We start from the raw sequence: 24276 nt of genomic DNA, 5'->3' as shown, positions 1-24276 counted from the left end.
TTCTTTTGTGTTTGGAGTCGATGCTGTTGGTGGTAGTAGTTGTTGCCATCCATGAAGGGGCTAAAAAGACCAGCATCCCCAGCGACTGGACTTATATAAAGACTGCCTTTTACTCAGCCACAGCTGCTGTTTGCAAAAGTCACTCCTCTTCTGAACTATAGCTTACATTCTTCAGCCAGATACCAGCAGCAGTTGGGCTTTTGCCCCACTGTCAATCAATGGGTAATTATTTATTCTTCAGTTATACACCCATCCCTGGGTTCAGTGGTGTTTAGTTTCAACTTCTAGGTCAGAGCTTTCATTTATGGACAAAATTTCTAATATCCTTTTACTAAGAAGCACAAGAGTGAAGTTCAAGATTTCTGCCATTTAGGTTAAAATTGTGAAGTCCACAGGAAGAGAGAGAGAGAGAGAGAGAAAGAGAGAGAGAGAGAGAGATCCAGGATTATATGCTCCAGGAGGTTTATGGAAGGTCCTATTCTTTTTTAGAAAAGATGCAAGTCATTTGGAGGCAAGGGGGACTTGATTTCAGATGAAAAGAGAGAATAGTTATTATTTAAAGCCCAAACTAGGCTGCACTGAATGAGTTTGGATAAATTTTACCTTGAGCTGCTTGAAAGAGATTGTGGGGCAGCGAACCCAAATAATCCAAGTCACTACACCACACAGCAACCGAGAGATGCCACAGGTAGTGGCAATCACGTCATGTGATAAAGAATCACTTTTTTTTATTTAAATAAACGATCCTTCCAGCTGCTTCTCGCTCTGGTGAGCACAGCTGGTTCCTTACTCACAGCGTTCTCTCTTCCTCCACTGACCAACCCCTCACTCCAAGGCGTTTCTTGTGTTGTGATCATTTGCACAGAAAAAGGGGTTCCCGTGACTCTTGGGCTGATGTGTGGCTTCCACTAATATTCTTAGAAGCCAGTTAAACATATTTAGGGGAGCAGAATCCTCCAAAGGAGGCCCAGGCCTAAGTCTAAAGTGACAGTTATTTGACAGAAAAGGGAGATTGATGAAACTCCCCGAAGACGGGCGCTGTGTGTAATGCGTTTATACAGCCGGGGTGGGTCGGCCCTGCCCGACAGGTCTTGTTATTCCTCATTCTCGGTGTTGACAGAGGGGGTCTGTCAGTGCTTTGGAGGCTGTCGAGGTGCATGCTTATGGCTACCACTTCGTGTCTCTGCAGCCCCACCCCAGTTACCTAGCGCTGCAGATTTCTAGGCCTCTGCCTGGCAAATCATTTTTGTCACAGGTCTTTGTGTAAAAACAGTTCACATAATAGCTCTGTGTTAGACAAGGCATTAATCGTCACATCACTGGGGATGAGTCAGCACAGTGCACTCCTGCCCGCACGGCTCAGCTATTATGACGTCAGCACTATAGGGCGAGCCTCAGACACAAGCAGTCCAGGGGACTGGAGACCTGTGTCACAGATTAGAAATCAAGGGGGAGACCTTTGAGGCAAAAAATATAATTGAAACACCGTCTCTGGCTCATAGGAAAATCTGAAACTGATTCTGTGCTACATCAACCATCAATCGAGCAGCTTCTAGAGAGATCTTAGTTTTTAACCAGAGAGGAGGCTGGGAGAATGATGACCTATAAGGAGCTGATAGCCCATTCATGTATCTACTAACCTTGTCCCACCCCCGGGCCATGCTGCCTGGAATTGTTCCAAATCCTAAGGCTGCCTTTATTTTAAGGGTAACAAGGCCTGTGACAGTCCTGCTGTCCTCAAGTGCCCCACAGACACAGCTGATGGCTTCAGAGGTGGTGCCCCAGACGCCCATTAAAGGGAAAAGAAAGGTTCCTTGGGAACAGATCTCCCAGTACTTCTTCAATGGCCTCTTCCAGACAGATGCAGAATTCTGCCTGTTCGACCTTCTTCCCTTAGCAGTGCATTTAGTCCAAAGTCCCAATCTGGACTTGACGCAGATTTCAATAGGAACGGAGTGGCTTCCAGATACTCCCCCGCAAGAGTTTTCCATTCCATTGCTCTTTAACAGAAACAAAAAGGAGCTTTCCATAACCTGCTCTGCTACCTTGAAGCAGGTATCACAGACTTGCCCTGTTTGGGAAACCAGGTTCTTAGAAGTTAGACCTCTCTACAGTTCAGACTCTGATTCATTCTCAGGACAATACCTTTCAATATTGAAAACTGAGTGTTGGAAAAGCTGAAAATTTACTGCTTCGATGACACTCTCTGTCACCGAGACAGTCCTCCATCATACCATCTGTCCCTCACTCTCCCTCTCACCCATCAGGGTACCTTACTTCTGGGATCTTCTGCCTTCATTACATTGCTAAGAGGCCCTTACAATGGTTACAGAAGCTAATACTACTGCTTGGCTTAACTTTGATTAATTATCATGCACAGCTCTTTATTCAGTTTTCAGTTAACAACCATTTAAGGAAAGCCGGTCACCATGCTTGGTACCTGGAACTCCAAGATAAGTAAGAAGCGCTCCCTGTTGTTAAGAATCTCACAGTCTGGTAGGGGAGATAAATAGTAAACAAAGACTGCACCATGTGACTGATAGGTGCTGGAATGGAGGTATATACATGACGTAGGGAGGGGAAGGAGAAAGGAGTGCCCTCCGCCATGTGCAGAGGTACCCAAGCTGGGAAGTCTATTAGGTGAACGTAGAGGAGGGGAAAGCAAAAGGGGGTCATACTCAGGAAAAGAAGCAAAAGCATTTGCGAAGTCAGGAGGTGCTGACAAGGCAGCAGCCAGATCCAGAGGACAGTAGTTAGTGTGGCTGGAGCGTGGTGGTGGGAAAGGTGCCTGAGAGATGAAGCTGGAAAGTGGTAGGAGGCAGGTCACCGAGGACCTGGTACGCTGTGCCCAGGACTGAGTCTGGACTGGGTGCTGCAGACTTGGGGAGGCTTTGAAGTTTTAACCAGATCCGTGTTTTAGAAAAAGAGAGCTCTGGTGGTGATAGAGATGGCTGACTGAGAAAAGGGAGACCAGGTCAAAGGTGAACCCCAAGGGCCCGAACCGTGCAGTGGGGGTGAGAGTGGAGAGGAGAGGCCATTTGGTAGTGTTGGCAGGGACACTGACGTTGCATAATGCCAGCACATCTTGGCCCAGTGCATAGTCCTCGCCTCCTATGAGAAAGGCTGATGGATTGTATGGGGCCGAATTTCAGACCAAAGTACATATTTATGGGAGCTTCAGCAGAGACCTCAATTTAAATCTGACCGCACTCTGAGCTGCTGCCTCCTCGTCTCCAGAGATAGGTGTCTCTCTCCCATAGTCACTTGGGGAAGGAACAGGCAGATAAGGAGAAGACATTCCCAGTGTTCTACTTTTCTCTTCCTTCACCTGAAAATGAAATAATTTCTTAAGAATGTCCCCCTAAGGTCAATTAATGCCCCAATTTTCTATCATTTTCCCATTGCTGCCTTTTTCTAAGCAGAACTTTCAAGCCATTGAGCTGAATTCCAACTTATGCACAGCCGGGTGTTGAAACAATTCAGTATATTCATTCCTTTTTTCTGAATTAGAGTTCACCATAAGTGTGCTTTTCTCTTGTTCACTTTGGGCTGCCAGGACAATTTAAAGGAAATTTTCAACAGCTTCTGTTTCATGTACCATGTTCTCTTTTGCAAATGGGAGTACATGCGTGGGTCTGTTTAAATCTTCTCTATATTGCTTTCTGGAGAAAGGTTGGAGAAGATGGATAAGATAAGGAATAGGGACCTATTGAAAGCCCAGGTCTCTTCAGTGACCTGAGTGCAGAATGTAGGCTGGTAATCAGATGGTCAATTATGTGTTTGTCAAAACACAGTGGGCTGCATTCCAGACTGCCAGCTTTGGAGGCCCAGCTTCTGCCAACCAAATGTCATCTGGGAACATGCAACACTGGGCACTGTGAAGGAGTTTGAAATAGACCATGCCACAGCCAACCGACTGCCAGTCTTATAGCACCAATATGGCATGCACAGCCGGGCCCCATGTTTCAGAGCTCAGGAATTCACTGTACTAAATTCAAGAGGTCAGATGGGTTCATTTTTTCAAAGCCTATGTTCTCTGCTTTGAACATTGTGACTTGCTCCTCAGCAATTTCCAAGGGATATTTTCCAATCACATCTCTGTGGAAACCACTCTTTTTGTGATGGTTCTAAGAGCCTTGCAAATGTCCCAGAGGAGAGAAAAAAAAATAAACTTGCTCTGACAATGACTGTGATGCCGGCAGAGGGATTCCAACTCTGAGGAAATTACATTAAAGGTTCATAGCTTTTAAAATATCAGGAACCACCTTGGCAACTTATAAAAAGCAGAAGGGCTTTGCCTATTTTATAAAGTGATTTGCATATACCTGCATAAATAATGTCCCCACCTGTACTTTTATGCATTTAGGTTGAATAAATTACATTCAGTGATCTTTAAAATATTCACTGTCTTTCATGCTCACATACCATTTTCAGGACCCTTCCTCCTCATTTTTATTCCTGTGGTAGTAGTGGCGTTTTTTGTTTTTCGTGTTGTTTTTTTTTTCTCAATCTTCCCACTAACTCAGAGAATCAAAACATTCTGCAGACCAGCCTACCACAGCCAAGAGCATTGCCTTCTTCTGCTTACACTTCTCTTAGCTTTCTACCTAAGACCATGAGTTCCATATGCTTTTCATAAAGGAAAAGTGGAGGAGTATATTGCTAAGATGAAAACACAGCACAAGATAGGATTAAATTCCACTACCTGTATGTATATCCAGACTTGCACTGATACGCATCTGAGGGACACACTCATGTTAAGCTTTCCTTTATTTGGCCACTGCCACCACCTCTTCAGGACCATCCAGCCACTAAGCCAAATCCTCTGTAACTTGGGCCTTCAAATCAAAGCCTGGTCAGTAGGCCAGCGTCAAGCACAATCATCCCGTAAGATATTATTCAGCACTTACCATATGCAAAGAGTCATGATTAGTGGGAAGTTAAAACCTAAATCTAGGTCACTGCCCTTGCTTGCTCTTAAGGACGTTAAAATAGAATTAGGAAAAGAAGTTATACCTTTGCATGTTCCACATGCATATAAGACAATAAATGACAATTCCAAAAGGAACGATACAGCCCAGTAAGTACTATAGAATTTTATTCATGAAAGAGAGCCTTGAGGGCAGGAAAGAGTCGTGTAAAATGTGGTTTAGCTGGGTCTTGAAAAATGGCTAGAATGTAAAAAAGATGAAGAGTAAAAGGAAGATAAGCCAAGCAAAAGCACAAACCTAAGTGTTGAAATCTTTGAGGGAGTCCAATAAATAGCACTGCTCAAATTCTAACCCCATTGAAAAGCAGGATCAAAGAACTGATAGCTGGGGAACCAAAATTTTTGATAAAGACCAGGTTGAAGGATGTAGCTTAATTTGAGTAATAAAATGGGCTTGCTGGCTCATTTCTTTTCAGTCTAAACCTTGGAAAAGCCATCCCAAGGGAAAATTTGGATCTGCATAAAAGCAACACTTTTCCAGGTCACTAACTCCAACTAGTCTAAGTAGGAAAGGAAGGAGAAAGAGGCTAAATTCCTGCACTTGTAAACTTTGATAGATCGGTTCCACCTGAGAAAACATGGACCAAGCGCTGTCTCACCAACAGCGTGATTTGTCTCCATGGGAAAATAGAAGGAATGAGACGAGAGGGTAGGTGTGTTTAGAAAACTTCTTTCTGGAAACGAGGAGTTTCTAGACTCCTAGAGGGGACTCTGGAGGGGGGAAGAGCCATTCCTACCAACCCGAAGATCCACCTGCTGGAGAACAAGATGACAAAGTATTGAGTGAGATGAAAATGGGAACCAGAGCCAAGAGGCCAAACAAGGCTCTTATCTGTCTCAGGGGATATACCGAGGGTTGGAACCAGTAGTCATAGCCTTATCGAAGTTCTAAACTGAGGGTTCCTTTTCAGACTTTCAGAGTTACCGGAACCAGAACCCCAGGGAATCGGCAAGAAAGGAAGATAATGGACTAAAACCTAGTTGGGGAAAAAAATACAAAACCTCTTTATCTTTTGTAAAACTAATAATAACAATAAGAAATAACATTTTTTGAGTACTTGTCTTGCATTAGGCACTGGACAAAATAATTTTAATGGCTATCTGATTTAACTTTTAAAATGACTCTTATTAAGTAGATGCTGTTATCATCCTAATTTTGAAAATGAAACAGAGATTTAGCATGTTTGAGTAATTTTTCCAAGAATAGCTAGTGAGTACCAATGTAGATAGAACTTGAATCTAAGACTGTCTTAAAAGCCTTGTCCACATTTATTAAACACAAAATAGGTGTGTACTAAATGCTAAAGGTATAATGGTGAACAAAACAGACATGGTGTCTGCCCTACGAAAGCTTACAATCCGGGGGATGAGACACAAATATTGATCAGATGATCACACAAAAGAACTTATAATTATAAACTGTGCTTCCTGCTATGAAACAAAAGTGCCAGATGCTCTAAGAGCAAATATAAGAGGGGGATCTAAGTGAGTCTGGAAGTTCACGAGAAGTTTCCCTGAGGAAGTGACATATGAGCTACCATCTGAAGATGACAAACAAGAAGTAAGATTGGGTGGTGGAAGAGGTTTCAAGGCATAGGGAACATGTGGATGAAGGCCCTGACCATAGCTGGATAGAGAGAATGAGGTGCAAAGCAGCCCCCGTCGAAGTTGAATGGATATGTAAGGCCTGCTGATGGGGGGGTCTCCGCAGGCTGTGTTAGGGACTTTCCTCAGGACGATGGGAAAGCAAACTTCAGAAGGAATGTGGCATGATCAATTTTGTACTCTTAACAGGTATACTACTCGCAGACACTTATCCCAGGCAGATGGAAACATATCCACACAAAAACTTGTACACCAATGTTTCTAGCAGCTTTATTCATAATGGTCCCGAACTGGAAACAATCCAAATTACCTTTTATGAGTGAATGGTTAAACAAATGGGACCATCCATACCATGGAATACTTTTCAGCACTAAAAAGTAAGGAACGCTAATTACATACAACAACTTGGATTAACCACAAAGGTATCACACTGAGTGAAAAAAACCAGTCTCAAGATTATATACTTCATGATTCCATTTATATAGCAATCTTGAAATGACAAAGTTATATATATATGGTGAAGTGATTCATGGTCGACAGAGGTTAAGGAGTTGGGGAGAGATGGAGCTGACTGTGGCTATAAAAGGGTAGCAAGAAATACCCTTAGGACGGAACTATTCTGTATCTTGACTGAGATCATAGTCACACGAATCTATACATGCAATATAACAGCACAGCAATACACACACACATGCATATAAAACTGGTGAAATCCGAATAAGGTGAATGGATTGTACCAATGTCAGTTTTCTGGTTGTGATATTGTACTATAGTTCTACAAGATACTACTATTGGACAGAACTGGGTAAAGGACATACCAGATCTCTCTGTATTATCTCTTACAACTGCATATGATACTACGATAATCTTGAAATTGAAAGTTAAAAAGAGAATAGATCTAGCGAACTTCATTGTGGTGAATGGTTTGGAAGGAGGCTATCGTGTGGGCCAGACAGGCTACAGACTAGGGGCGTGACGGTGGGAATGGGGGAAACTACATGGAACCGAGGAGCAGTTCAGAAGTGAAACACACAGGTTTTTCTTACGGATTGAATGTGGGAAATGAAAGAGAAAGAAGTGGCAACTGTGGTTACTGGCTGTACATTTATAAACCTATATGGAAGATGGTGCCATTCACAGTTTCATGACACACCAAGGAGGATTGGGGTGGAGGGAAGGCTATCAGACCTATTTTTGAGATGCGGAGTATGAGGTGCTTTTAAGAACGATAAGTAAGCATATTGAATAGGCAGTTAGATATATACAACTGGGATTCAGAAGTGAAGTGAAGGCAGATGAAGCTTTGGCATGAATGATATTGCCTAGGGACAGGGTTAGATTGAGAAGAAGTCCCAAACTGGAACTTGAAAAACTCAGTATTTTATCAGCTAGTAGAGAAAAATGAGGCCATAGAAATACCCTCCGAAGGAATAACTAAAGAGGTAGTAGGAAAATCAGAAAACTTTGGCACAGAACCCAAGAGAAACAGAAGCCAAGAGAAAACCATTCTCTCAAAGGGAATGGTCAGTAGTGAGAAGTGCCACTGAGAGGTCAAATAAGTTAAAGACTGAAAAGTATGCATTTAATATATTAATTTGGAAGTTATTGTTGACCTTCGCAAAAGCTATTTTGTTGAAAGTGGTAGAAGTAGTCACCTGTTTGCACTGGGATGAGGAAAGAGTGAGCGATGACGAAATAGAGACAGCAAATGTAGATAACTCTTAAAAGTTTTACTGTAAAGGAAAGGAAACTGAGCTAGTATGATATCTGGGGAAGGGGAGAGTGAAGTCGAAAGAAAGTCTGGAGAAAATGGAAACATTGGCATTTTCATATGCTCCTGGGAAGAATGCAGTAGAGAGGACAGATTGAGTGTACAGCAGAGAGAAGAGACAGGGTGATTGATACGGTAAGATTCCTGGTGAGGCTGGAGACATGGAATGCTGAGCATGGTTGGAGGGATAAATGGAGGGACACCTCGTCTGTTGTCACATGAAAGAAGAAGAAAAGGATAAGGGGAGATGCAAGCCATGTGTAGACTGGGTGCGGAGAGGTTAAGCAGTTTCCCCAATGGTGGCTCCTACGGAGTGAGGTCCTGCTGAGAACAAATGGAGAGGAGATTTGAGGAAAAGTAGAAGTTTAAAATACTTCCTAGGACAAATGGGACAGCAAGTTGACCGGAGACGCATAGCAGGATTCTCCTTGGCAGAGTGGAAGCCCTGGGTGTGTCTGGCGGGTTCAGATTGAGAACCTGTCTGCCTTGTGTAATTGTATCCAGTAGTTCAGTGAGCAAGGTAGACCCTCAGGGGAAATGTGTTTTTGAGTTCAAATTAGGATGGGTTTTTGCCAGGATGTGTGAAGAGATACTAGGGCTTTTAGCTTTTTTTTGGTTCTAGCTGAGGCCAGAATGAAAGGGCAGTAAATGGGCTCAGTTTAATCCTTCATGTGTGTGATGAACACCACCACTGCACCAGGTTCTGTTTAGTACAGAAAAATCAGAGGTGAATAAGGCACCGTCTCTGACCTCAAGGAGCTCACAGTCTAGGAAAGTTTGAAGGCTGCCATTTTGTCCAAAAGGCCGGGAACAGGTGATTAGAAAACCTTTGCCAAAAGACACAGAGACCCTTATCCTTCCTTTTTTTATTTTTCTTATGCCTGCTCCTTCCTCCCATCCTGGCATTACCCAGTTATTTTCTTGCTTTCTCAAAAAATACCTACTGTGTGCCTTTTTGCCAAGCCTCTGATATGCATCATACATACATAAGTGATAACTCTGATATCTTCATCGTCGTTTTGCTAAAATATGATCATTTAGGAATAATGAGATAACCTATTCAAAGGGTGATATTGGGACTATGTGAATTTTCTTTAAATTTCAAGAGCTGCCATCTAACTATACAGAAATACTATTTCAAAGAGGGAAGGAGAGAAGAAGTCTGAGTAGGTAAGAGAAAGGAAGGGAAAGAAGGGGAAGAAAGCTAACCATGTGTAGAAGACCTTATGTAGCAGCAGCTCATCCTTGTTATTCAAAGGAGCTCTCATTTGAAATGAAAGGATGAGCCTCTATTTCTAATGGCGGCCTGTATCATCAGCCTCCAAAAAGAGCTTCCAGATCTGGAGATATTACGGAGTACTATAGACTAATTAAATTCCAGCTTCCAGCAGCCTAAGACAAGATGTGAAGAACACTTGAAGAATGTAGAAATTGCCAATGTCCAGTAGAAGTGGGATTCCTTACTCAGATTTATTCTAAGCATTATAAAATGGTGGCTTAGAAAGAGGTGATGGCAATGATGCCTTTCCTTCATTGCAACACATTCCATTCTGCTGGGTTAGGAAATTATATCGGGGCCATTTGACTCAACTAAACTGCACATACATCTGGGGTAAAATTTGGCAGCTGTTGAGCAAAGCAGCTGTATTTTTTAAATTTTATTTCTTTCATGATTCTATAATTCACATTTATTGTAAAATGTTAAGGAAGTATAGGGCAAGGAGAAAACATCCATAATCCCACTACACAAAAACAACTATCATTAACAATTTTTTAGATCACTTTCTAGTCTCTTCTCGGAACTTTATCATAATTGAGCAGACGTTGTATCTATATGGTTGTATCCTATTTTTAAACTAAATATTATATAAGTATTTGCCAGTGTAATTGCAAACTCTTAATAAATACCACTGTTATGTCTGAATAATTTCTATCATATAACCCCCCCCAAAAAAAAATTTACCTAACTATGCCCTAGATATATATATTTGGGTTATTTCTAATATTTGAGCTTTAAAGTCCTCTAAGGTAAGAACTGCAATGCATCACCTGAATTGTCAGACTTGGAGGAAAATTGAGGCAGTCAGTAATGTTACCCTTAAGAAAATGGTCGGGCAATGATGTCAGCCTATTAAGAGGATTACTCATTGCTAATGATTATGAAACTCATATTTGAATTTTTAAGTAATTGTTGCAAGGGTCATCTCTAGGCTCTTTTTCCCAAAAAAGTAAAAGTTCCAATTTTTATTTCTATAAAATATACATTTAGTTGTGTTTGAATTTGTTACAATGATGATGTATAAAAAAGGTAAAATTCATTCAAAATCTAACTGCCCAGAGATAACCACTAGTAACACTTTGGGAAATATCTTTCCATACATATCTATTTATCTCTCTTTCTTTTTGTTTCTCTTTGTTATTCTCTTTCCAAAATGAAAGGAAAATCTACTTGCTGTTTTGTAACTCTGCTTTTTCACTCAACAGTGTAATAAGCATTTTTCATTTAATAAATATAGATCTACATTATCTTTTTGATAGTTATATTGTACTCCGATGTATGAATAATTTATAGAATCAGTCACTGGTGGACGTTTAAGGTATTTGGATTTCTTTTTTCTCACTAAACATTGCCACAGTAACTATCTTTATACACATATGCATTTTTTTAATTCACTTGCCTTAGGATAAGTTTCTGGTAGTGGAGCTGCCAAAATTAAGTGTATCGATTGCTAAACGGTCCTCCAGTAACATTGTATCAATGCATCCTTCCACCAACAAAGCAAAAGATTGCCCATTTTTGCGCCCATCTTCACAATTCTGTAATTTTCTATTGTAATTTTTGCCATATAAGTGAATTTTTCATATTGGAGATATGAGATGCTTTTGCCAAGCATAAAACCAAAGTCTGAAAATGTAAAGAAAAATATTAAATTTTATCACATGAAAAAAAGAATCACTCTTGTAGAAAATATCTTTTAAAAACTGGGAAACATATTTGTGACATATTCCTCATATTTTAAGAGTGGTTATAAATCAACAATGAAAAGATGATTAACACAGTAAAAATTTGGAAAGGGCCAAGAAGCAGTCTGACATGTGTTTCGTTGTTCAGTGTCATTTATTGCAAAGGCAGTACTCCCCGAAGTCCTACGAGGTCACCTCAAGCGCTGTTTCCTAGGTTCTGGAAGCAGCACCCACCCTCACTGCCCTCCTGGGGAGTGTTGTGGGGAGCAAAGCACCAGTCAGAGGACATGCAGAGTTTCTGGTTGGGGGGCGGTTAGCACTTCTCCTGGTTTTATATACATATATATATATATATATATATATGTTTGTATGTATGTATGTATATATGTATGTATACGTATACATATGTGTATATATATATTTGGCATCACCGTCCCCCAGTAGGGCAGGCTAATTGTTCACTCACATGAATGTAAAAATGATTCTCTGAGCTCTTCCATCAGATTCCAGCATCAGTTAATTATGGGGAAGGGAGAAATACACACTGGCAACATTGCCTGATCCATGTCTCCGGGGCAGAATTGACACTATTTTTCTACCAGATGTAGATAGAGATTTCTAGATGTTCTCATAAATAAAGTGCTAGAGGCCATGTCATCAGTGTCCTCCACCTTTCCCTCTCTCTGTGACTCCCATGTGTATTACTACATACTTAATGAAATGGAATCTTCTTCAGCAACTTCAGGGAAAGCGAAAGACACTGCAGAGGTAGAAATGCCACCCTGGCGGCGTCAGTCCCTGCCTCCACAGTACAGACCGTGGCAGGGCGTCTTCCCTGTGTTTGGGGTAGAAGTGTCTGGGTTCTGGAAGGGAGTCCCGAGTATTTCCGAGGGGCAGGCGTTGTGCAAAGCTGTTCTGAGTGGTAATTAGAGCGTTCCTCAGCGCTGGGAGTTCACTTGCAGATGATAAGGGTTGGCCTGTGCTCTGGGGCATTCTTTCTCCCTCTCTGGTAGAAAACTGTTGTGTACTGAGGTTGTGTGTGCCTCAAATCCTTAGGCAGTGTCCAGAAAGCGAGCAGAAGAGAGACAAAATGTGTTCAAGATGGTCTGGGAGCCCTTCAGGCCAACCACAAGCTGAGGAGAGTGGTAGGAACCAGGCCTAGCAAATGGCTTCTTCTCCCCCTGAGCAGGAACTCCCCGAGGTGTGGGGACGTGATTGGAGCCCGGCTTCGTGCGCTCACAGTGCTCCTAGAGGCCATGTGGCCGCTCAAGGACCAGGCCTCAGTGCTCCATGTCCAGCTTTCTTACTGATGTTCTTAGAAAACCTCACATATTATACACCTTCCTCCATGACACAGCCTATACTGACAGGCCGAATGGGGACACAGTAATGATTCATGTTGAGTGTTATTAATTAGCATTATGACTGTTTCTCACGTCCTTTCTTACCCTTTTCTTTTCTTCCCCAAACACGGTTGCCTGTTCAAAACTGGGAAGATGTGTGTGTGTGTGTGTGTGTGTGTGTGTGTGTGTGTGTATCTTCATCATATATATATACATACACACACATATATATGGTATGTACATATATATATAATATATATACATAACCTGCTTATTCAAAAACTCTTTCTACTAGGGCACTTGCAGAGGCATCTTGTATAAGAGGTCTTTGCAGTGATAAAATTAAGATTTCTTTCTTTCATTAGATTCTTCTTTCATGCACTCTTTCTCTAGTCTCTGTCATTCCTCATTCCTCCCAAAGTGGGGTTATTGAAGACAAATCAGGCATACCTACCTTACCCAGAAAATCACTTCCAGATATTTACTTAGAATGGATGACCTTATCCTTTACACTTTGGTGGGCTAACATGGATTCCACCTTTAGCTCCTCTCTGTACATGTATATGCTTTTTGTACCTATAAATAATTATCACCTCTAATTTAAAAGTAAGCCTTTATTTAGGGTGAGAGAATCACGTGTCTCATGACAGAAATTGAGGAAAAGGTATACTTTAAATCCATTAACAATGTGCTTGAGTCTGTCTGGTCCTTACAAGCTGGTCAAGGATGCAGAAGAGAAGTAATTGGAAATCTCCACTTAGAACCATTTCCTGGGATTTTTCCCTTGCTCTTTTCCATCATCACCATGCCCACATACTGTCTATTCCATTGGTTTTTCACCGGTAGGTTCCGCATGCTTCTCTACCAGTTTTATGACAGTACTCTTTAGTAAAGATCAGGAAGAATCTTAATGCTATGTATTTTTCCTAAAATGCAGGAAGTATCTTTTGACAGAGTGTCAAAAACACTATCTACATACTTATAAAGAATCAATTTCTTCATCTTCTTATCACCACTAATCATTCACATCATTCATCGAGAACAGACACAGAGGCCAGCCACCCAACACTGTGTTTACCACTCCACCCAGCTCCCTGATATACCTGGGAAAAGAGCTTCAGAAATGTACACTAACATTCAGAAAAATACTCCAGAGGTCTGAATCTTGGTGCAGGAATCCAAGAGAAATCTTACTGGCCACTACTATTTGGAATTTTTCCTTTTCATCCAAACAACAAAGAACTACAGCCCCAACACTTGGAAGAATTCCTTTTGAGCCATTTTGGTATTGGTTTCTGGTTTATTCCATTTTAGAAAATGGGGTATATTTAAATCCCAGATAAATGCTTTTACCTGATAAGAAACGAACATATCATTTTTGACTGTTGTAATAAATGACCTTTCATGAGGTGCAGCATCTAACACTCATCTCTACCCTCGTAACGACCAAGAGATGGAGGCCTTCTTTAAAGAGGAGACAGGAACACTGTGGATACTCCCCCAAAGGGATGCAGACTTTGAAACTGGACAGGGATGCAACTAAAAGCCAGAAAAGCAATAGAGAGGTATTTTTATATTAACAACACCAGTTACCCTAAAATGAGTTAAGCTTTAGTTAAGATGGAGTCAAAAACACGCACTCTAGCTCTTCATCCATTTCTAGGATTGTGCTGTGTTTTAGTTCCTTCTTCTCTCTTAGCAAAATTCAAAATAACTTGATCTAAAAAGAAAGATTGCCCCACACCCCAGGCAGATTATTTCATGGGAACGGCACACCCCTTGGCAGACCACACTGATTGTGGACCAACCTGAGGATCCAGGGAAAACACACTGAATGACCCAGAGGCACAGAGTCAGGGCCAGCTGTGGACATGACGAGTCTTTACCATCTTACCAAACTATCCCAAATCAGCCATTGATTTCCTTTCTCAGCAATAGGCATTGGAAAACTTAAAGATCCAAGTTCTTTTTAAGGCCTGAGTTACTGATGTATTTACAGAGATTATTTCTAGGTCAGCTGCAGTTACCTTTGTCTGTGGCTCGGACCACAGAGCAGTCCCACACCAGAACACACGCACCCACCTGTGCGCTTGCACACAGTATGTGGGGCTGGGCTTTTCCCCTGCCTATTCGATACATTACAAATTTGCTTTTAATGGGGCCTCTTTGCATTCCAACAGAAACATTTCTGGAGCTCTCCTGCTCCCACAACACTTGCTGGGTGCACATTTAATATGTTTTAGCTTTACTTCCTGAAGATGGAATCAGGGACGTCTACCTGCACATGACAGTGCTTTGGCTCTTGCAGCTGCCGAACTTAATGTATGTATCAGTAATGAAAATCTTAATTAAGAAAGCTGCATCATTGTCCACGAACACTCATTTTTCTCCCCCTGCACAGCCCTTTGTGTATTGCAGTATATACCTGGTCCAGACAGACAGAGCCCTCGAAGAGCTTGTCTGGCAGATCTTCTCTAGATTATTAACAGCTAGTGAATGACAAAGTCTCGCTCTCCTTTTGTCTTGAATCTGAGGCTGGGAACAGCAGAGCACACAATGTACTGGAAGGTTTGTTTGTGTTTTTTTAAAACTTGCTTTTATTACGTTGGTGGGTTTAAAAATCCGACAGTGTTGATCAAAACTAATTTAGGTAACTTAGAGTTGCCAAAACACTAGCAGATGCATATTTACACATATACTCTCAGAGAAATATAACTTCCCATATAGAAACAATGCACAAACATAAAGAGACCATTTTGAGCTGCCTGCCCATGTTTCTGGTGCCTTTGGCCTCCAGTGCTTGCCTCCTGCTGTATCCCTATTTCTGTGACCTTAGCAGTTACCTCTTTCCTTGCGCCAATATGCACGTGCCAGTTTGTCATTGTGCAGAGAGTAAGAAGCTTTGGAAGATGGGATCACTTTAGGCAGACAAATAACTAACTGTGCCCTAGACTTTGGGTAGTGAGCACACAATGCTGTATACAGATGATGTATTATACAATTATACACTTGAAACTTACATAATCTTATCAACAAATATCACCCCAATAAATTTAATTAAAGAGAAGGTCTTTTGAAAAACATATAATTATGTTTATGAAACAGTATCCAATTGTAATAATTTAATCATGCCCAAGTCACAATCCCCAAAATAAAAAGTTAATTCTCTTGAAATTCCAGAATAGAAGGACCTGCCCACCTAAATAAGGCCTAGTGATAAATATGTCGGACCTGGCTGCTTATTGTACTCGCACCCTCCTCATCGAGAGGGGAGCAGAAACTCTGTCTCTGGTGGTGCTAATGTCCCTGTTTATTCACCCTACTTCTTAGAACTTCTCAGGCTTTAGCTCATTTGTTTTAAAAATCACTGTCAAGAAGGTAACAGTCAATTGTCTGCCTATCTGTCGCTTGAGAAAATCTGTGTAAATATTCTCCATGTGTCATGTAAGGTGTGAGGAAAACCTTATTATGGAAAAATTAGTTGTAATATTCTGACAAAATTTCATGGTGGCACTCAACATTTTTAATTAAGATTAAATATGGAAAGTAAATAAAAAATGGACGTACACTTTTATACGATAACTGTAGTAAGAGGTTCAAAGAGATGCTACCAGGGCTCTTGGTTGCCAGATAAGAAACACTGTGAACAGGTTGTTTTACTCTGGAAGAATTTCCTTTTCAAGAACCATCTGGCCAACCCTGCCATAAATCCCAAAGCAACAGTGAAGTAATTATCATGGGAATGTGTTGCAGGTATACCGGGTAAGGCGTATAGTTGGCTATCAATAAATGTTTGGAGAATGGATAAATTATGAATGACTAATGGAAAGAATGAATTTTGTTGGTCTTTCAAAGACTAAATCAGAAGATCAGATACTTTTCTAAATTTTGCAAAGTCCTTGATTGGAAATTTGAAACGTGCTGGATTTCTAGACATTCTGGTCTTCAACTTCAATTGTATTGTTTGCAATAAAACACTCAAAAGAACGATGAAGAATCTTAAGATTTAAAAATTCGGATAGATCACTTACTTTCTGCCCCTGGAACACACACATATACACACAAAATTGCGTGTGTGTGTATGTATATATCCACATATGTATGTAAACAATCACTGGATCACATTGTAAAACATACTTCTTACCGTGCGTCATGAATAAAAATGTTTGAAAACCTCAAAAAAGGGGGTGAGGGGTAGGTCAAGATAGTATCTTCTCCGATTCAGCATCTCTATAGTTTGATTGAAACTGAGGAGTGACTAGACCCATTAAAAATGGCAGACGGCAGGCCTCCTGATGATTTACCCTCACCTCTGCCTCTCTGCTGAGACCTGTGTGTTTCCTCCTTATTTTTGTGCTGGAAATACCATATGTTGTATCAACGTTGGCCCAGTTAACAGCTGAGGAATCAAGCAGGTGTAGGGCCAAGCATACAACTGGTGTAAAAGGTCTTTCGAAAGCGTGCCAGGCGACTGTGAAGGTACTCTTCAGTTCACATCTGGTCACCCTTTGCTCCCACACAGAAATACGTTCACTAGCAGTGTTGTAAGTGACCCTGTCAGCAATCCCGTGCCTCAGTGGTCCTCCAAATACCATGTTTATGTGAGTGCCTAATGAGATGTTCATGAAGCAATGTGCACTTTGTTATATTTAAATGCCCCTGACTTCCTTATTTCAAAAGCAAGTACCTTTAAACATAGTAATAGCATTTCTCTATATGCAAACCTCTGTACATAAAAAGGTTTACATTTTAAAACAAACATGTTTTTGAGTTTTATCCAAATTCAAAAAAAGCATCTGAAAAATTTAACAGCTGAAAAACACTTTCTCCTTGCTGAGAAAACTTAAACCTTGCTAGGCTTTATGCAACTTAAAAAAAAAAAAAAAAAAAAAATCACTTCTGTGCTGAGAACTAGCATGAGAAATCTCAGCATGAAAGGTTGTTGGAATTTTTTTTCTTCATAGAGTTAAAACCAATCATTGGTTTTACAGTGATGCCACAATATGCATAGGCTTTGTCCAGAACAAATATAATTTCAAGGGCATCTTCAATAAAAATTAGGGGAGACATGATAAAGGCTACTTAAGCAGCGATCTAGGGTCTGAAAGCAAAGGTGGAGGACATCATTGTACCATCAAGGTCTAGAAATGCTGCTAATCCTGAGCTAGTGCTTACTATTTGAAAAGCCTAAGGGTATTTGCTTGATTATTGTCTCACACAATCCTTCCTTAGCCCTTAGCCGAGTGGCTCTCACAAGGGAAGTGCTGCTCTCTGATGGTGTCCCGGACTTTGTTTTCTGTTTGTTTCAGCACTTCAATAAATGCTCTGTTACCTGCCATTATGACCTGCATGCATTTGCTGAGCAGTTTTTCAAATCAAAACAAATTATGTGGCTGTGTTTCTAGAAAGCTGAACCATTTTCAAGATAGTATGGAATTGGAAACACACATAGATGTGTCCATGCAATCGCATGTTTATCTTGGACACATATGTTCAGGCATATTCAGGAAAACAAGAAGAAAGAAAATAGACTGGACAATGAAGATATGGAAATACAGCTTACTCAAACATTTGCAGCCCATGTTCCTAACAGTGTACCTATGTAGAAGTGACTTTATAAAGAAGGCCTGCATTCGAGCATGTTCTTCTTTATATTTGCCTGGGAATAGAGGACACAGAGTAGTTTTTTAAAATATCATACTGACTTTTAGATGTAATACTCTGTGTAGTGTCTTAGGGAGCCATGGAAGGGAAGAGAGATAACATAACTCTATTATTTGCAGGGTAATTTTTGAGAGAAACAAGTCCTTCCTTGAAGACTGGCTTAGATATTTCAAGACCTCTTCAGTAAAATTTTTCAGCACCTTCTGTGCTCCAAATTGAGGCAGTTTGCATCATGTTTCAGTATAACTGAGTAACAGGATGGCAAATTCCCTGCTTTCTTATTCACCAAAATCCAAAATAGAACTCACAAAAACTCCCTCTTTCAAACCCCCACCCCACAAAAACACCCCACTGTGGCCCCCCAGGGAGGAACAGACCAAAAACAAAAAAACAAAAAAAAAATCCCAGTAAATAGAGCCAGCCCTGGAAGACAAATTCCCAGCTGAATCGGGAGCACTTTGCTCAGTTTTATGAGCTTGCTAGAGCTGGTACATTTTTTATAATACAGATGCAGAAATGGGCTGTCGGAGGCCGAGCAGCCCCTTTGGTGTTTCTTGTCTTGAGTATATTGCACAGGAGTAGCCTCCTCAGACCCAAAATAAAAGACTTAATTTGCCATCAGACTTTTTTTTTTTTCCAATTATGCCCTTCTGTGACTTAATTTTTCATGTTTGTAGAAAAGCACCTTTATCAGACTTTCACAGTATTTTTCAAATTCAGACTTTCACTGTCTGTGTCTTACACATACACACATACTCATATGTACGCACATTAACAGATTGCATGTTTAAAGGGAAATATGTAAATATAGAGCACTTACTAGGTTTTCTAAACAACATGCATGTGTGTGTGTGGTTGATAATGAGTTATTTCATGGTGGACATAAGATAAACAAACCAATGGGAAATTATTGTTTAAAACCAAGATGGATGGAAAAGATATATACACCCCTATGTCCACTGCAGCATTAGTTACAATAGCCAAGATATGGAAGCAACCTAGGTGCCGATTGATAGATGAATGGAGAAAGAAGGTGTGTTATATATACAGTGGAATGTTACTCGGCAATAAAAAAGAATGAAATCTTGCTGTTTGCATCAACATGGATGGACCTAGAGGCTATTATGCTAAGAGAAATATGTCAGACTGAGTAAGACAAAATACTGTATGATTTTTCTTATATGTGGAATCTAAAAAAGAAAAAAGAATAAACAAAACAAAACAGAAACAGATGCATAGATATAGAGAACAAGCTGATGGTTGCCAAAGGAGAGGGGGATGGAGGTATGGGGAAAATAAATAAAACCATGATGGATATTAATTTTTTGGACCATGATACAGGCATTCTGAAAGGGCAGCTTATTTTATGGAGTACCCCATTCTCTTCTCTAAAATTACTTTCTAGAATAACTTTTAAAATGAATAATACTGATTAAAGTGAAAGGAAAGAAAAATATGCTCCAACTAGAGTTCCAGTTGAACCTCCCAAAGTGGGCCAAAATGTTGTCCAAAATTCAAAGGTGGCCTCTCAAGGATAAAGATGAGAGACACTGAGGTTTGTGCAACAGAGCACGAGATCAGAAGCCATTCCTAATTGCTCGGGAATGAGTTCCAGGGGTCCAGGCCTGTGTTTGACAACAGGCCCTGCCTGTTCCAGTGTTCTTTGGGGCACGTTAAGTAATCTTTAAGCCTCGCTTTTCTTAGCTATAAGATAAGAATTACATTAGGAATTACTTCAAGAACTCTTGTGAAGATTCAACGAGCTAATACATGTGAACCATTGAGCCTAGTGTCAGCTACAAGGAAAATGCTCCATAATGGCAGTTGTTCACCTAAATTATTAGAGCACGGGCAGTATCTCTGGAATAAGTGCCTAACCTGGAGATGGAGATGAAGCACACTCCGGTGTGTTATTTCTGGCATGTTTCTCAGTTTATACGTCATGATCTTTTATAACCACAACACAAATTAACTGTGCAACCAGAATGTTGTTTTTTTCATGGTACTACTTACTGCCCACTAGCAGGGTACCAGGCACTGTGGAAGGCATCTGATACACATCGTGTCTTATAATCTTACAGCAGCCTTTGAAGGTACCATGCCCATACCCCTTTGTATGCTGAAGCTGGGCAGGCATCAGCAGCTTGTCTAGTTACAAAACCACGTAGGTAATAACGGAGTCATACTTTGAACCAGGCAGCAAGTACTAAACTCTAAGAAAATAATTGCAAATAAACAGAAACCACTGTACACATGTGTTTGTCATAGGTAAATATGTATTTTTTTTTACCTTTTCACTATAGAGATTTTACACATATATAAAAGTAGAAAGAGCATCACAGTAAACCCTCACTCAGCCTCCACAATTATCAGCTTATGACACAACTTGTTAGACATAACTATATTGTAAAACTGGAAATAAGCTATATGTTCAGCTCTAGGGGACTGGTTAAGTGTATTATGACATATCCACTAAACTGAATTTTTGAGCCATTAAAATGTTTATGAAAAGCTTATAACAACCAGGACTGTTTATGCCACATGTTAATTAAAAGCAGCATACATAATTATTCATATTGTATAATCACAACAATCTTTTTAAATAATAGATTGTGGATCTTGGAAAGATTTTAAAATTTTTTTGTCTTTGACTTTCCTAAAAGTCCTAAATTGTACATCATGAGCATATTTTATTTTTAATGCAAAAATTGTCTCCCTAATATTCAGAAAAATATGTAGGTGTACTCAACTGTAGGGAGAAAGAGCTTATTTAGCTGGCTTCACTATGGAAATCGGTTTATGTAACAGAATATACCATGTAACAGAACTTTATCGCCTCTTAACGATCAAATTTTTCTTTATTTTATTCATATTAAGTTATGATGTATCTTAACTTTATATGCGTATCCAGCTTTCTTAGAATATGTTTACCATAATTTAAACTTTCTAAACGAGTCAGGTCATCCTCTTAAACAACAATTGTATTATGTTTCTACTGATAACTGATGGGGACGTGGAAGTACAAAAATAATGCTGTGCATTTGAATATTGTTTTGTGGTTTCCAAGCAGTTTATTATGGGACTACCCATTTGGTCCTGAGTCTATAACATTATTTGCTTCTGTGCTTATTTACCCCCAGACTGCTATAATATTTTTAGTTCCCAGATCTTCTTTTTTATAGTTTTTATTTATCTTCTTTAGCTATCAAGTTACTTCTTGTTGTGCAAGCCTCTAAGATCCTCATTCCTTTTCTAACGTACTACTTCTAATCTGCTTTGGACTAGGAAAACAACCAGTAGTGTTTAGGTTACATATTAAGCCCAGGCAGCAACTCGTTCACTTGACAAATATTAGTGAGTCGTACACTGTTAACTCAACACCGGAGTGTACATAGAAAAACGAGGCACCAATCCTACCCTCAAAACAGTTTTAATCTAGCATGTGCCTAATTTGCTAGAATCCCGAGTAGAAAGTGATATGCTCTATGAAAGTAGTACAGATCACATATTATTGGAGTTCAGAGGAGGGCTCACTGGGGGTTTTCCCAGAAGAGGTGACTCTGGATTTGGACCTTGAAAGGCAAGAAGAACTGGAGCATAGAAAGATAGAAAGGAAAAAAGAAGAAAAAAAAAAACATTTTGAATTGAATTTAGCTAGAGCATGGAAGGTGTAAAAGCGAGTAGTGGGAAATAAAGTGGTAAAAGTAGACTGGGACCACAAAGTGAAAGGACTTGATTACCAGGCTAAGGAATCTGGACGTTATTCAGTAGACAATGGGGAGCTATTGAAAGATTTTAGTAGAGAGTAACATAATCAGAACTGTGCCTCAGAAAGATTAATCTGGCAACAGTGAGCAGAATGGATTGGAATAGGGAGAGGCCAGAGAATACAGATCAGGTAGGAGACGATCACAATAGTCCAGCCAGCGGCACCAAGGGCCTTAACTGGGGCAGGGGCAGAGGGAACGAACGGAGCCCACCAACTGATTTATGAGACGTGGCGTAAGGAGAATTAATCAATTGTATTTGGGGATGGAGGGAGAGGAAGGCATCAAAGACATCACAAGATTTTTTGCCTAAGTGGGGCCATAAACAGAAGCAGAGGGCAACAGAGCAGAAGCAGGTTTGGGAGGAGAAAGCACAAGTTTAATTTTGAGAACACCGAGTGAAGGTGCTGACTGGGCATCCATGAGACGTCCACTGGGCTTCTGGAGACGGGAGATTACAGTGCAGCAAAAAGGCCTGGCCTGGAGATGAGGCTTTTGAGTCATCTCTGTGTCAAAGACAAACAGGACAAAGAGGCAAGAGGCACAGCATGTCAGAGAGACTTCCAGGGTTGAGGTGTGAGCTACTTGATGCCAGTTTTGGTGGCTTACAGTTTGGTGGCCAGCCAGTTTGGCTGTTCTTTTCCACTTTCTGTTCTTAACCGTATTAGGAATGCCACGTAAGTGGCTCACAGATGAGTGAATCATTGCTTTATATATGCAAATACATGAAATATATCTTGAAGTAATTTGGAATATAGCTAATGAGGTCAATTTCACATTATCCACAGTCTTTATCTTCACGTGAAATATATTGCTGTGTGACCATAGAGAAGTCACTGTACCTCTCTGGGTCTCAGATCCCTCATCAGTTTAAGGAAGATAAGATCCTTGGTCCCCATAACTGGCAACAAGCTGCCAGAACTGACACTGTATCAATCACTTGGGAAGGGAGTGGAGGGGGACCAAGATTCAGGAATCTATATTTTATAAAACCTCCCTAGGTGATTTCTGATATGCATTCTGGGTTAGTAACCACTGGGCTAAACATTCCAGCTCTCGCATTCTAAAGTGTTGTCAATATTTAGACCAAATGTGCTTTTTTTTTTTTTGGTTTTTTTGCCACAACTCAAAAATTAGAAAACCTATCCAAAACAACAAATTTACTGTCAAATGCCCCTCCTCCCCTTTCAGTTAGGAGTAAGATATAAAGTGTATTTGAAAAGCAGTATAATTTAGAAGGCTCCTGTGACGTTCTGAAATGTGAAAGATTCTGTGGGGGAAGCTGGAAGAGGGTGAAAACCGGGGAGGGTCCGACTGCACACATGTACAGCAGGCTCTTCTCCAGCCACATCCGGGGACTATCCCCATACCCATAATTCACTATGCCTGTCTTTTACAGTTGATTTTAACGCTCCAGCTGTGCTTGCTGAGGCATGCCGTCCTGTGCCGTCTCTGGTTGTACCTGTCAGATTGTATATGTACGCATTTCAGGAGTATCTGTGCAGACTGCCTTAGTCCGTCCAGGCTGCTGTAACAAAATGCCATAGACTGGGTGACTTATAAACAACAGAAATTGTTTCCTCACAGTTCTGGCGGTTGAACGTCTGAGATAGGGTGCCAGCTTGGTGGCATGACGGCCCTCTTCCAGGTGGCAGACTTCTCTTTGTTATCTTCATGTGACATAAAAGACTGGGGAGCTCTGTGGGGCCTCTTTTGTAAGAGCACTAATCCTGTTCACGAGGGCTCTGTCCTCATGACCTCATCACCGAGCAAAGGGCACCCCCCACCATCACATTGGGCGTTAGAATTCCAACATGTGAACTTGAAGGGCGGGTGAGGGGGAGAATCACAGACATTCAGACCATAGCACAAACCCAGCACAGGTGTACAGTGGAATGAAAGAGCCTATTGAGATTCCAGTGGGGTTAGGTGCGCGTTCTCATTAGTGAGATCATCTTCCGTGTTCCTCTCTGTTAGTTTGTCATCATACATTTCATCATTTGACTTGTACATAGCTCTGTTATTACAGCCTCGCCTCAGCATTCGTAGGAGATACATTCTGAAAGCCCCACAGAATCTAGAGCGCGCTGTCCTGGGCCATTTGGGGGTGGGCGGGGAAGGGGGATAGGGAATGAGAGGACTGAGGTGCCAATTCTTTCTTCCCTTTCTATA

At 40.8% G+C, this 24276-nt stretch overlaps 1 protein-coding gene across 1 annotated transcript in view; it reads left to right on the top strand.

Moving 5' to 3' along the window:
- Window positions 1–24276, top strand: part of ZBTB20 (zinc finger and BTB domain containing 20) — a 755626-nt gene that overhangs the window by 597079 nt on the left and 134271 nt on the right.

This window comes from Rhinolophus ferrumequinum, chromosome 2, assembly GCF_004115265.2.
Source record: "Rhinolophus ferrumequinum isolate MPI-CBG mRhiFer1 chromosome 2, mRhiFer1_v1.p, whole genome shotgun sequence".
Lineage (NCBI taxonomy): Eukaryota > Metazoa > Chordata > Mammalia > Chiroptera > Rhinolophidae > Rhinolophus > Rhinolophus ferrumequinum.
Note: the sequence above shows the minus strand (reverse complement) of the source record. Positions and strands in the feature narration are given on the sequence as shown.